We start from the raw sequence: 12,983 nt of genomic DNA, 5'->3' as shown, positions 1-12,983 counted from the left end.
TACATACCTAACCCTACAGTATGGAGGGACATACCTAACCCTACAGTATGGAGGTACATACCTAACCCTACAGTATGGAGGTACATACCTAACCCTACAGTATGGAGGTACATACCTAACCCTACAGTATGGAGGTACATACCTAACCCTACAGTATGGAGGTACATACCTAACCCTACAGTATGGAGGGACATACCTAACCCTACAGTATGGAGGTACATACCTAACCCTACAGTATGGAGGACACATATAACATACCCTACAGTATGGAGGTACATACCTAACCCCTACAGTCATGGACTCTGTACATACCTAACCCTACAGTATGGAGGTACATACCTAACCCTACAGTATGGAGGGACATACCTAACCCTACAGTATGGAGGACATACCTAACCCTACAGTATGGAGGGACAGAGACAGGATGACAATACTCACCAGTATGAATCACACTCTCTACATACCTAACCTACAGTATGGAGGTACATACCTAACCCTACAGTATGGAGGTACATACCTAACCCTACAGTATGGAGGTACATACCTAACCCTACAGTATGGAGGACACATACCTAACCCTACAGTATGGAGGTACATACCTAACCCCAGTATGGAGGACATACCTACAGTACATACCTAACCCTACAGTATGGAGGTACATACCTAACCCTACAGTATGGAGGGACATAACCCTACAGTATGGAGGTACATACCTAACCCTACAGTATGGAGGTACATACCTAACCCTACAGTATGGAGGACATACCTAACCCTACAGTATGGAGGTACATACCTAACCCTACAGTATGGAGGTACTACCTAACCCTAAGTATGGAGGGTACATACCTAACCCTACAGTATGGAGGTACATACCTAACCCTACAGTATGGAGGTACATACCTAACCCTACAGTATGGAGGGACTGACAGGATGGACAATACTAACCCTACAGCGCTGTAACCCACAGTATGGAGGTACATACCTAACCCTACAGTATGGAGGTACATACCTAACCCTACAGTATGGAGGTACATACCTAACCCTACAGTATGGAGGTACATACCTAACCCTACAGTATGGAGGTACATACCTAACCCTACAGTATGGAGGTACATACCTAACCCTACAGTATGGAGGTACATAACCTATGGAGGTACATACCTAACCCTACAGTATGGAGGTACATACCTAACCCTACAGTATGGAGGGACATACCTAACCCTACAGTATGGAGGTACATACCTAACCCTACAGTATGGAGGTACATACCTAACCCTACAGTATGGAGGGAACCCTACAGTATGGAGGTACATAACCTAACCCTAACCCAGTATGGAGGTACATACCTAACCCTACAGTATGGAGGTACATACCTAACCCTACTAACCCTACAGTATGGAGGGACAGATACCTGACAATACTCCTACAGCTGTAATCAGGTACATACCTAACCCTACAGTATGGAGGTACATACCTAACCCTACAGTATGGAGGTACATACCTAACCCTACAGTATGGAGTACATACCTAACCCTACAGTATGGAGGTACATACCTAACCCTACAGTATGGAGGGACATACCTAACCCTACAGTAATGGAGGTACATACCTAACCCTACAGTATGGAGGACATACCTAACCCTACAGTATGGAGGTACATACCTAACCCTACAGTATGGAGGTACATACCTAACCCTACAGTATGGAGGACATACCTAACCCTACAGTATGGAGGGACATACCTAACCCTACAGTATGGAGGTACATACCTAACCCTACAGTATGGAGGTACATACCTAACCCTACAGTATGGAGGTACATACCTATACCTAACCCTACAGTATGGAGGTACATACCTAACCCTACAGTATGGAGGTACATACCTAACCCTACAGTATGGAGGTACATACCTAACCCTACAGTATGGAGGTACATACCTAACCCTACAGTATGGAGGTACATACCTAACCCTACAGTATGGAGGTACATACCTAACCCTACAGTATGGAGGGACATACCTAACCCTACAGTATGGAGGGAGGAGGTACATACCTAACCCTACAGTATGGAGGTACATACCTAACCCTACAGTATGGAGGTACATACCTAACCCTACAGTATGGAGGTACATACCTAACCCTACAGTATGGAGGTACATACCTAACCCTACAGTATGGAGGTACATACCTAACCCTACAGTATGGAGGTACATACCTAACCCTACAGTATGGAGGTACATACCTAGGGACATACCTAACCCTACAGTATGGAGGTACATACCTAACCCTACAGTATGGAGTACATACCTAACCCTACAGTATGGAGGATGACAATACTCACCAGCGCTGTAATCACACTCTGTACATACCTAACCCTACAGTATGGAGGTACATACCTAACCCTACAGTATGGAGGTACATACCTAACCCTACAGTATGGAGGTACATACAACCCTACAGTATGGAGGTACATACCTGGCCCTACAGTATGGAGGGACATACCTAACCCTACAGTATGGAGGTACATACCTAACCCTACAGTATGGAGGTACATACCTAACCCTACAGTATGGAGGTACATACCTAACCCTACAGTATGGAGGTACATACCTAACCCTACAGTATGGAGGTACATACCTAACCCTACAGTATGCCCTACAGTATGGAGGTACATACCTAACCCTACAGTATGGAGGTACATACCTAACCCTACAGTATGGAGGTACATACCTAACCCTACAGTATGGATGGTACATACCTAACCCTACAGTATGGAGGTACATACCTACATACATACCTAACCCTACAGTATGGAGGTACATACCTAACCCTACAGTATGGAGGTACATACCTAACCCTACAGTATGGAGGGACAGAGACAGGATGACAATACTCACCAGCGCTGTAATCACACTCTGTACATACCTGACCCTACAGTATGGAGGTACATACCTAACCTAACTCTACAGTATGGAGGTACATACCTAACCCTACAGTATGGAGGACATACCTACAGTATGGATACCTAACCCTACAGTATGGAGGGACATACCTAACCCTACAGTATGGAGGTACATACCTAACCCTACAGTATGGAGGTACATACCTAACCCTACAGTATGGAGGTACATACCTAACCCCACAGTATGGTACATACCTAACCCTACAGTATGGAGGTACATACCTAACCCTACAGTATGGAGGTACATACCTAACCCTACAGTATGGAGGGACCCTACAGTATGGAGGTACATACCTAACCCTACAGTATGGAGGTACATACCCTACAGTATGGAGGTACATACCTAACCCTACAGTATGGAGGTACATACCATACAGTATAACCCTACAGTATGGAGGTACATACCTAACCCTACAGTATGGAGGTACATACCTAACCCTACAGTATGGAGGTACATACCTAACCCTACAGTATGGAGGTACATACCTAACCCTACAGTATGGAGGTACATACCTAACCCTACAGTATGGAGGGACAGACCTAAGGATGACAATACTCATCACCTAACCCTACACTATGGAGGTACATACCTAACCCTACAGTATGGAGGTACATACCTAACCCTACAGTATGGAGGTACATACCTAACCCTACAGTATGGAGGTACATACCTAACCCTACAGTATGGAGGTACATACCTAACCCTACAGTATGGAGGTACATACCTAACCCTACAGTATGGAGGTACATACCTAACCCTACAGTATGGAGGTACATACCTAACCCTACAGTATGGAGACAATACTCATCAGCGCTGTAATCACATACCTAACCCTACAGTATGGAGGGACAGAGACAGGATGACAAACCTCAGCGCTGTAATCACACTCTGTACATACCTAACCCTACAGTATGGAGGTACATACCTAACCCTACAGTATGGAGGTACATACCTAACCCTACAGTATGGAGGTACATACCTAACCCTACAGTATGGAGGTACATACCTAACCCTACAGTATGGAGGGACATACCTAACCCTACAGTATGGAGGTACATACCTAACCCTACAGTATGGAGGTACATACCTAACCCTACACATACCTAACCCTACAGTATGGATACCTACATACCTAACCCTACAGTATGGAGGTACATACCTAACCCTACAGTATGGAGGTACATACCTAACCCTACAGTATGCCCTACAGTATGGAGGTACATACCTAACCCTACAGTATGGAGGTACATACCTAACCCTACAGTATGGAGGTACATACCTAACCCTACAGTATGGAGGTACATACCTAACCCTACAGTATGGAGGGACAGAGACAGGATGACCCTACTCATGGAGGTACATACTCTGTACAACCTAACCCTACAGTATGGAGGTACATACCTAACCTACAGTACACAGTATGGAGGTACATACCTAACCCTACAGTATGGAGGTACATACCTAACCCTACAGTATGGAGGTACATACCTAACCCTACAGTATGGAGGTACATACCTAACCCTACAGTATGGAGGTACATACCTAACCCTACAGTATGGAGGTACATACCTACAGTATGGAGGTACATACCTAACCCTACAGTATGGAGGGACCTAACCCTACAGTATGGAGGACATACCTAACCCTACAGTATGGAGGACATACCTAACCCTACAGTATGGAGGTACATACCTAACCCTACAGTATGGAGGACAGACATACCTAACCCTACAGTATGGAGGTACATACCTAACCCTACAGTATGGAGGTACATACCTAACCCTACAGTATGGAGGGACAGATACCTAACCCTACAGTATGGACACTCTGTACATACCTAACCCTACAGTATGGAGGTACATACCTAACCCTACAGTATGGAGGTACATACCTAACCAGTATGGAGGACATACCTACAGTATGGAGGTACATACCTAACCCTACAGTATGGAGGGACATACCTAACCCTACAGTATGGAGGTACATACCTAACCCTACAGTATGGAGGTACATACCTAACCCTACAGTATGGAGGTACATACCTAACCCTACAGTATGCCCTACAGTATGGAGGTACATACCTAACCCTACAGTATGGAGGGACATACCTAACCCTACAGTATGGAGGTACATACCTAACCCTACAGTATGGAGGTACATACCTAACCCTACAGTATGGAGTACATACCTAACCCTGGTATGGAGGGACATACCTAACCCTACAGTATGGAGGTACATACCTAACCCTACAGTATGGAGGTACATACCTAACCCTACAGTATGGAGGTACATACCTAACCCTACAGTATGGAGGTACATACCTAACCCTACAGTATGGAGGTACATACCTAACCCTACAGTATGGAGGTACATACCTAACCCTACAGTATGGAGGTACATACCTAACCCTACAGTATGGAGGTACATACCTAACCCTACAGTATGGAGGTACATAACTAACCCTACAGTATGGAGGTACATACCTAACCCTACAGTATGGAGGTACATACCTAACCCTACAGTATGGAGGTACATACCTAACCCTACAGTATGGAGGTACATACCTAACCCTACAGTATGGAGGTACATACCTAACCCTACAGTATGGGGACATACCTAACCCTACAGTATGGAGGACATACCTAACCCTACAGTACCTAACCCTACAGTATGGAGGTACATACCTAACCCTACAGTATGGAGGTACATACCTAACCCTACAGTATGGAGGTACATACCTAACCCTACAGTATGGAGGTACATATAACCCCAGTATGGAATACCTAACCCTACAGTATGGAGGGACAGAGACAGGATGACAATACTCACCAGCGCTGTAATCACACTCTGTACATACCTAACCCTACAGTATGGAGGTACATACCTAACCCTACAGTATGGAGGTACATACCTAACCCTACAGTATGCCCTACAGTATGGAGGTACATACCTAACCCTACAGTATGGAGGGACATACCTAACCCTACATGGAGGTACCTAACCCTACAGTATGGAGGTACATACCTAACCCTACAGTATGGAGGTACATACCTAACCCTACAGTATGGAGGTACATACCTAACCCTGGAGGTACATACCTATGGAGGTACATACCTAACCCTACAGTATGGAGGTACATACCTAACCCTACAGTATGGAGGGTACATACCTAACCCTACAGTATGGAGGGACAGAGACAGGATGACAATACTCACCAGCGCTGTAATCACACTCTGTACATACCTAACCCTACAGTATGGAGGGACATACCTAACCCTACAGTATGGAGGTACATACCTAACCCTACAGTATGGAGGGACATACCTAACCCTACAGTATGGAGGGACATACCTAACCCTACAGTATGGAGGTACATACCTAACCCTACAGTATGGAGGTACATACCTAACCCTACAGTATGGAGGTACATACCTAACCCTACAGTATGGAGGTACATACCTAACCCTACAGTATGGAGGTACATACCTAACCCTACAGTATGGAGGTACATACCTAACCCTACAGTATGGAGGGACATACCTAACCCTACAGTATGGAGGACATACCTAACCCTACAGTATGGAGGTACATACCTAACCCTACAGTATGGAGGGACATACCTAACCCTACAGTATGGAGGTACATACCTAACCCTACAGTATGGATGGGTACATACCTAACCCTAACCCTACAGTATGGAGGTACATACCTAACCCTACAGTATGGAGGTACATACCTAACCCTACAGTATGGAGGACATACCTAACCCTACAGTATGGAGGTACATACCTAACCCTACAGTATGGAGGTACATACCTAACCCTACAGTATGGAGGGACATACCCTATACCTAACCCTACAGTATGGAGGTACATACCTAACCCTACAGTATGGAGGGACATACCTAACCCTACAGTATGGAGGGACATACCTAACCCTACAGTATGGAGGGACATACCTAACCCTACAGTATGGAGGGACAGGACATACCTAACCCTACAGTATGGAGGTACATACCTAACCCTACAGTATGGAGGGACATACCTAACCCTACAGTATGGAGGTACATACCTAACCCTACAGTATGGAGGTACATACCTAACCCTACAGTATGGAGGTACATAGTAACCCTACAGGGACATACCTAACCCTACAGTATGGAGGTACATACCTAACCCTACAGTATGGAGGGACATACCTAACCCTACAGTATGGAGGGACACCTAAGACAGGATGACAATACCCTACAGTATGGAGACGACAGTATGACAATACCTAATCACACTCTGTACATACCTAACCCTACAGTATGGAGGTACATACCTAACCCTACAGTATGGAGGGACATACCTAACCCTACAGTATGGAGGGACATACCTAACCCTACAGTATGGAGGTACATACCTAACCCTACAGTATGGAGGGACATACCTAACCCTACAGTATGGGGACATACCTAACCCTACAGTATGGAGGGACATACCTAACCCTACAGTATGGAGGTACATACCCCTAACCCTACAGTATGGAGGATGACATACCTAACCCTACAGTATGGAGGGACATACCTAACCCTACAGTATGGAGGTACATACCTAACCCTACAGTATGGAGGTACATACCTAACCCTACAGTATGGAGGTACATACCTAACCCTACAGTATGGAGGTACATACCTAACCCTACAGTAGTACATACCTAACCCTACATGGAGGTACATACCTAACCCTACAGTATGGAGGGACATACCTAACCCTACAGTATGGAGGTACATACCTAACCCTACAGTATGGAGGACATACCTAACCCTACAGTATGGAGGTACATACCTAACCCTACAGTATGGAGGTACATACCTAAGGTACATACCTAACCCTACAGTATGGAGGACATACCCTACAGTATGGAGGGACATACCTAACCCTACAGTATGGAGGTACATACCTAACCCTACAGTATGGAGGGACATACCTAACCCTACAGTATGGAGGGACATACCTAACCCTACAGTATGGAGGTACATACCTAACCCTACAGTATGGAGGTACAGGTACATACCTAACCCTACAGTATATGGAGGTACATACCTAACCCTACAGTATGGAGGGACATACCTAACCCTACAGTATGGAGGTACATACCTAACCCTACAGTATGGAGGTACATACCTAACCCTACAGTATGGAGGTACATACCTAACCCTACAGTATGGAGGTACATACCTAACCCTACAGTATGGAGGGACATACCTAACCCTACAGTATGGAGGGACAGAGACAGGATGACAATACTCACCAGCGCTGTAATCACACTCTGTACATACCTAACCCTACAGTATGGAGGTACATACCTAACCCTACAGTATGGAGGTACATACCTAACCCTACAGTATGGAGGGACATACCTAACCCTACAGTATGGAGGTACATACCTAACCCTACAGTATGGAGGTACATACCTAACCCTACAGTATGGAGGTACATACCTAACCCTACAGTATGGAGGTACATACCTAACCCTACAGTATGGAGGGACATACCTAACCCTACAGTATGGAGGGACAGAGACAGGATGACAATACTCACCAGCGCTGTAATCACACTCTGTACATACCTAACCCTACAGTATGGAGGTACATACCTAACCCTACAGTATGGAGGTACATACCTAACCCTACAGTATGGAGGGACATACCTAACCCTACAGTATGGAGGTACATACCTAACCCTACAGTATGGAGGTACATACCTAACCCTACAGTATGGTATGGAGGGACATACCTAACCCTACAGTATGGAGGTACATACCTAACCCTACAGTATGGAGGGTACATACCTAACCCTACAGTATGGAGGGACATACCTAACCCTACAGTATGGAGGGACATACCTAACCCTACAGTATGGAGGTACATACTAACCCTACAGTATGGAGGACATACCTAACCCTACAGTATGGAGGGACATACCTAACCCTACAGTATGGGAGGTACATACCTAACCCTACAGTATGGAGGACATACCTAACCCTACAGTATGGAGGTACATACCTAACCCTACAGTATGGAGGTACATACCTAACCCTACAGTATGGAGGTACATACCTAACCCTACAGTATGGAGGACATACCTAACCCTACAGTATGGAGGACATACCTAACCCTACAGTATGGAGGTACATACCTAACCCTACAGTATGGAGGTACATACCTAACCCTACAGTATGGAGGTACATACCTAACCCTACAGTATGGAGGGACATACCTAACCCTACAGTATGGAGGACATACCTAACCCTACAGTATGGAGGTACATACCTAACCCTACAGTATGGAGGGACATACCTAACCCTACAGTATGGAGGTACATACCTAACCCTACAGTATGGAGGGACATACCTAACCCTACAGTATGGAGGGACATACCTAACCCTACAGTATGGAGGGACATACCTAACCCTACAGTATGGAGGTACATACCTAACCCTACAGTATGGAGGTACATACCTAACCCTACAGTATGGAGGACATACCTAACCCTACAGTATGGAGTACATACCTAACCCTACATACCTAACCCTACAGTATGGAGGTACATACCTAACCCCAGTATGGAGGTAACCCTACAGTATGGAGGGACATACCTAACCCTACAGTATGGAGGTACATACCTAACCCTACAGTATGGAGGGACAGAGACAGGATGACAACCCTACAGCGCTGTAATCACACTCTGTACATACCTAACCCTACAGTATGGAGGGACATACCTAACCCTACAGTATGGAGGGACATACCTAACCCTACAGTATGGAGGTACATACCTAACCCTACAGTATGGAGGACATACCTAACCCTACAGTATGGAGGTACATACCTAACCCTACAGTATGGAGGGACACCTAACCCTACAGTAGGAGGGACAATACTCCTCAGCGCTGTAATCACACTCTGTACATACCTAACCCTACAGTATGGAGGGACATACCTAACCCTACAGTATGGAGGTACATACCTAACCCTACAGTATGGAGGTACATACCTAACCCTACAGTATGGAGGGACATACCTAACCCTACAGTATGGAGGTACATACCTAACCCTACAGTATGCCCTACAGTATGGAGGGACATACCTAACCCTACAGTATGGAGGTACATACCTAACCCTACAGTATGGAGGGACATACCTAACCCTACAGTATGGAGGGACATACCTAACCCTACAGTATGGAGGTACATACCTAACCCTACAGTATGGAGGTACATACCTAACCCTACAGTATGGAGGTACATACCTAACCCTACAGTATGGAGGTACATACCTAACCCTACAGTATGGAGGTACATACCTAACCCTACAGTATGGAGGGACATACCTAACCCTACAGTATGGAGGTACATACCTAACCCTACAGTATGGAGGTACATACCTAACCCTACAGTATGGAGGTACATACCTAACCCTACAGTATGGAGGGACATACCTAACCCTACAGTATGGAGGTACATACCTAACCCTACAGTATGGAGGGTATGGAGATGACAATACATACCTAACCCTACAGTATGGAGGGACATACCTAACCCTACAGTATGGAGGTACATACCTAACCCTACAGTATGGAGGTACATACCTAACCCTACAGTATGGAGGTACATACCTAACCCTACAGTATGGAGGTACATACCTAACCCTACAGTATGGAGGGACAGAGACAGGATGACAATACTCATCAGCGCTGTAATCACACTCTGTACATACCTAACCCTACAGTATGGAGGTACATACCTAACCCTACAGTATGGAGGGACATACCTAACCCTACAGTATGGAGGGACATACCTAACCCTACAGTATGGAGGTACATACCTAACCCTACAGTATGGAGGTACATACCTAACCCTACAGTATGGAGGGACATACCTAACCCTACAGTATGGAGGTACATACCTAACCCTACAGTATGGAGGGACAGAGACAGGATGACAATACTCATCAGCGCTGTAATCACACTCTGTACATACCTAACCCTACAGTATGGAGGTACATACCTAACCCTACAGTATGGAGGGACATACCTAACCCTACAGTATGGAGGTACATACCTAACCCTACAGTATGGAGGGACATACCTAACCCTACAGTATGGAGGGACATACCTAACCCTACAGTATGGAGGTACATACCTAACCCTACAGTATGGAGGTACATACCTAACCCTACAGTATGGAGGTACATACCTAACCCTACAGTATGCCCTACAGTATGGAGGTACATACCTAACCCTACAGTATGGAGGGACATACCTAACCCTACAGTATGGAGGGACATACCTAACCCTACAGTATGGAGGTACATACCTAACCCTACAGTATGGAGGTACATACCTAACCCTACAGTATGGAGGTACATACCTAACCCTACAGTATGGAGGGACATACCTAACCCTACAGTATGGAGGGACATACCTAACCCTACAGTATGGAGGTACATACCTAACCCTACAGTATGGAGGTACATACCTAACCCTACAGTATGGAGGGACATACCTAACCCTACAGTATGGAGGTACATACCTAACCCTACAGTATGGAGGTACATACCTAACCCTACAGTATGGAGGTACATACCTAACCCTACAGTATGGAGGTACATACCTAACCCTACAGTATGGAGGTACATACCTAACCCTACAGTATGGAGGTACATACCTAACCCTACAGTATGGAGGGACAGAGACAGGATGACAATACTCATCAGCGCTGTAATCACACTCTGTACATACCTAACCCTACAGTATGGAGGGACATACCTAACCCTACAGTATGGAGGTACATACCTAACCCTACAGTATGGAGGTACATACCTAACCCTACAGTATGGAGGGACATACCTAACCCTACAGTATGGAGGTACATACCTAACCCTACAGTATGGAGGTACATACCTAACCCTACAGTATGGAGGGACAGAGACAGGATGACAATACTCACCAGCGCTGTAATCACACTCTGTACATACCTAACCCTACAGTATGGAGGTACATACCTAACCCTACAGTATGGAGGTACATACCTAACCCTACAGTATGGAGGGACATACCTAACCCTACAGTATGGAGGTACATACCTAACCCTACAGTATGGAGGTACATACCTAACCCTACAGTATGGAGGTACATACCTAACCCTACAGTATGGAGGTACATACCTAACCCTACAGTATGGAGGGACATACCTAACCCTACAGTATGGAGGGACAGAGACAGGATGACAATACTCACCAGCGCTTGAATCACACTCTGTACATACCTAACCCTACAGTATGGAGGTACATACCTAACCCTACAGTATGGAGGTACATACCTAACCCTACAGTATGGAGGGACATACCTAACCCTACAGTATGGAGGTACATACCTAACCCTACAGTATGGAGGGACATACCTAACCCTACAGTATGGAGGTACATACCTAACCCTACAGTATGGAGGACATACCTAACCCTACAGTATGGAGGGACATACCTAACCCTACAGTATGGAGGTACATACCTAACCCTACAGTATGGAGGTACATACCTAACCCTACAGTATGCCCTACAGTATGGAGGTACATACCTAACCCTACAGTATGGAGGTACATACCTAACCCTACAGTATGGAGGTACATACCTAACCCTACAGTATGGAGGTACATACCTAACCCTACAGTATGGAGGTACATACCTAACCCTACAGTATGGAGGGACAGAGACAGGATGACAATACTCCCAGCGCTGTAATCACAGGTACATACCTAACCCTACAGTAACATACCTAACCCTACAGTATGGAGGTACATACCTAACCCTACAGTATGGAGGACATACCTAACCCTACAGTATGGAGGTACATACCTAACCCTACAGTATGGAGGTACATACCTAACCCTACAGTATGGAGGTACATACCTAACCCTACAGTATGGAGGTACATACCTAACCCTACAGTATGGAGGGACATACCTAACCCTACAGTAT

The 12,983-nt window shown here is 45.5% G+C and overlaps 1 protein-coding gene across 8 annotated transcripts in view; it reads right to left on the bottom strand.

The window, feature by feature from the left end:
- LOC115120067 (zinc finger protein ZFAT-like) overlaps positions 1–12,983 on the bottom strand; it is a 41,854-nt gene that overhangs the window by 6,744 nt on the left and 22,127 nt on the right. The gene's annotated exons all lie outside the window — the stretch shown is intronic.

Source organism: Oncorhynchus nerka, linkage group LG14, assembly GCF_034236695.1.
Source record: "Oncorhynchus nerka isolate Pitt River linkage group LG14, Oner_Uvic_2.0, whole genome shotgun sequence".
Classification (NCBI taxonomy): domain Eukaryota; kingdom Metazoa; phylum Chordata; class Actinopteri; order Salmoniformes; family Salmonidae; genus Oncorhynchus; species Oncorhynchus nerka.
Note: the sequence above shows the minus strand (reverse complement) of the source record. Positions and strands in the feature narration are given on the sequence as shown.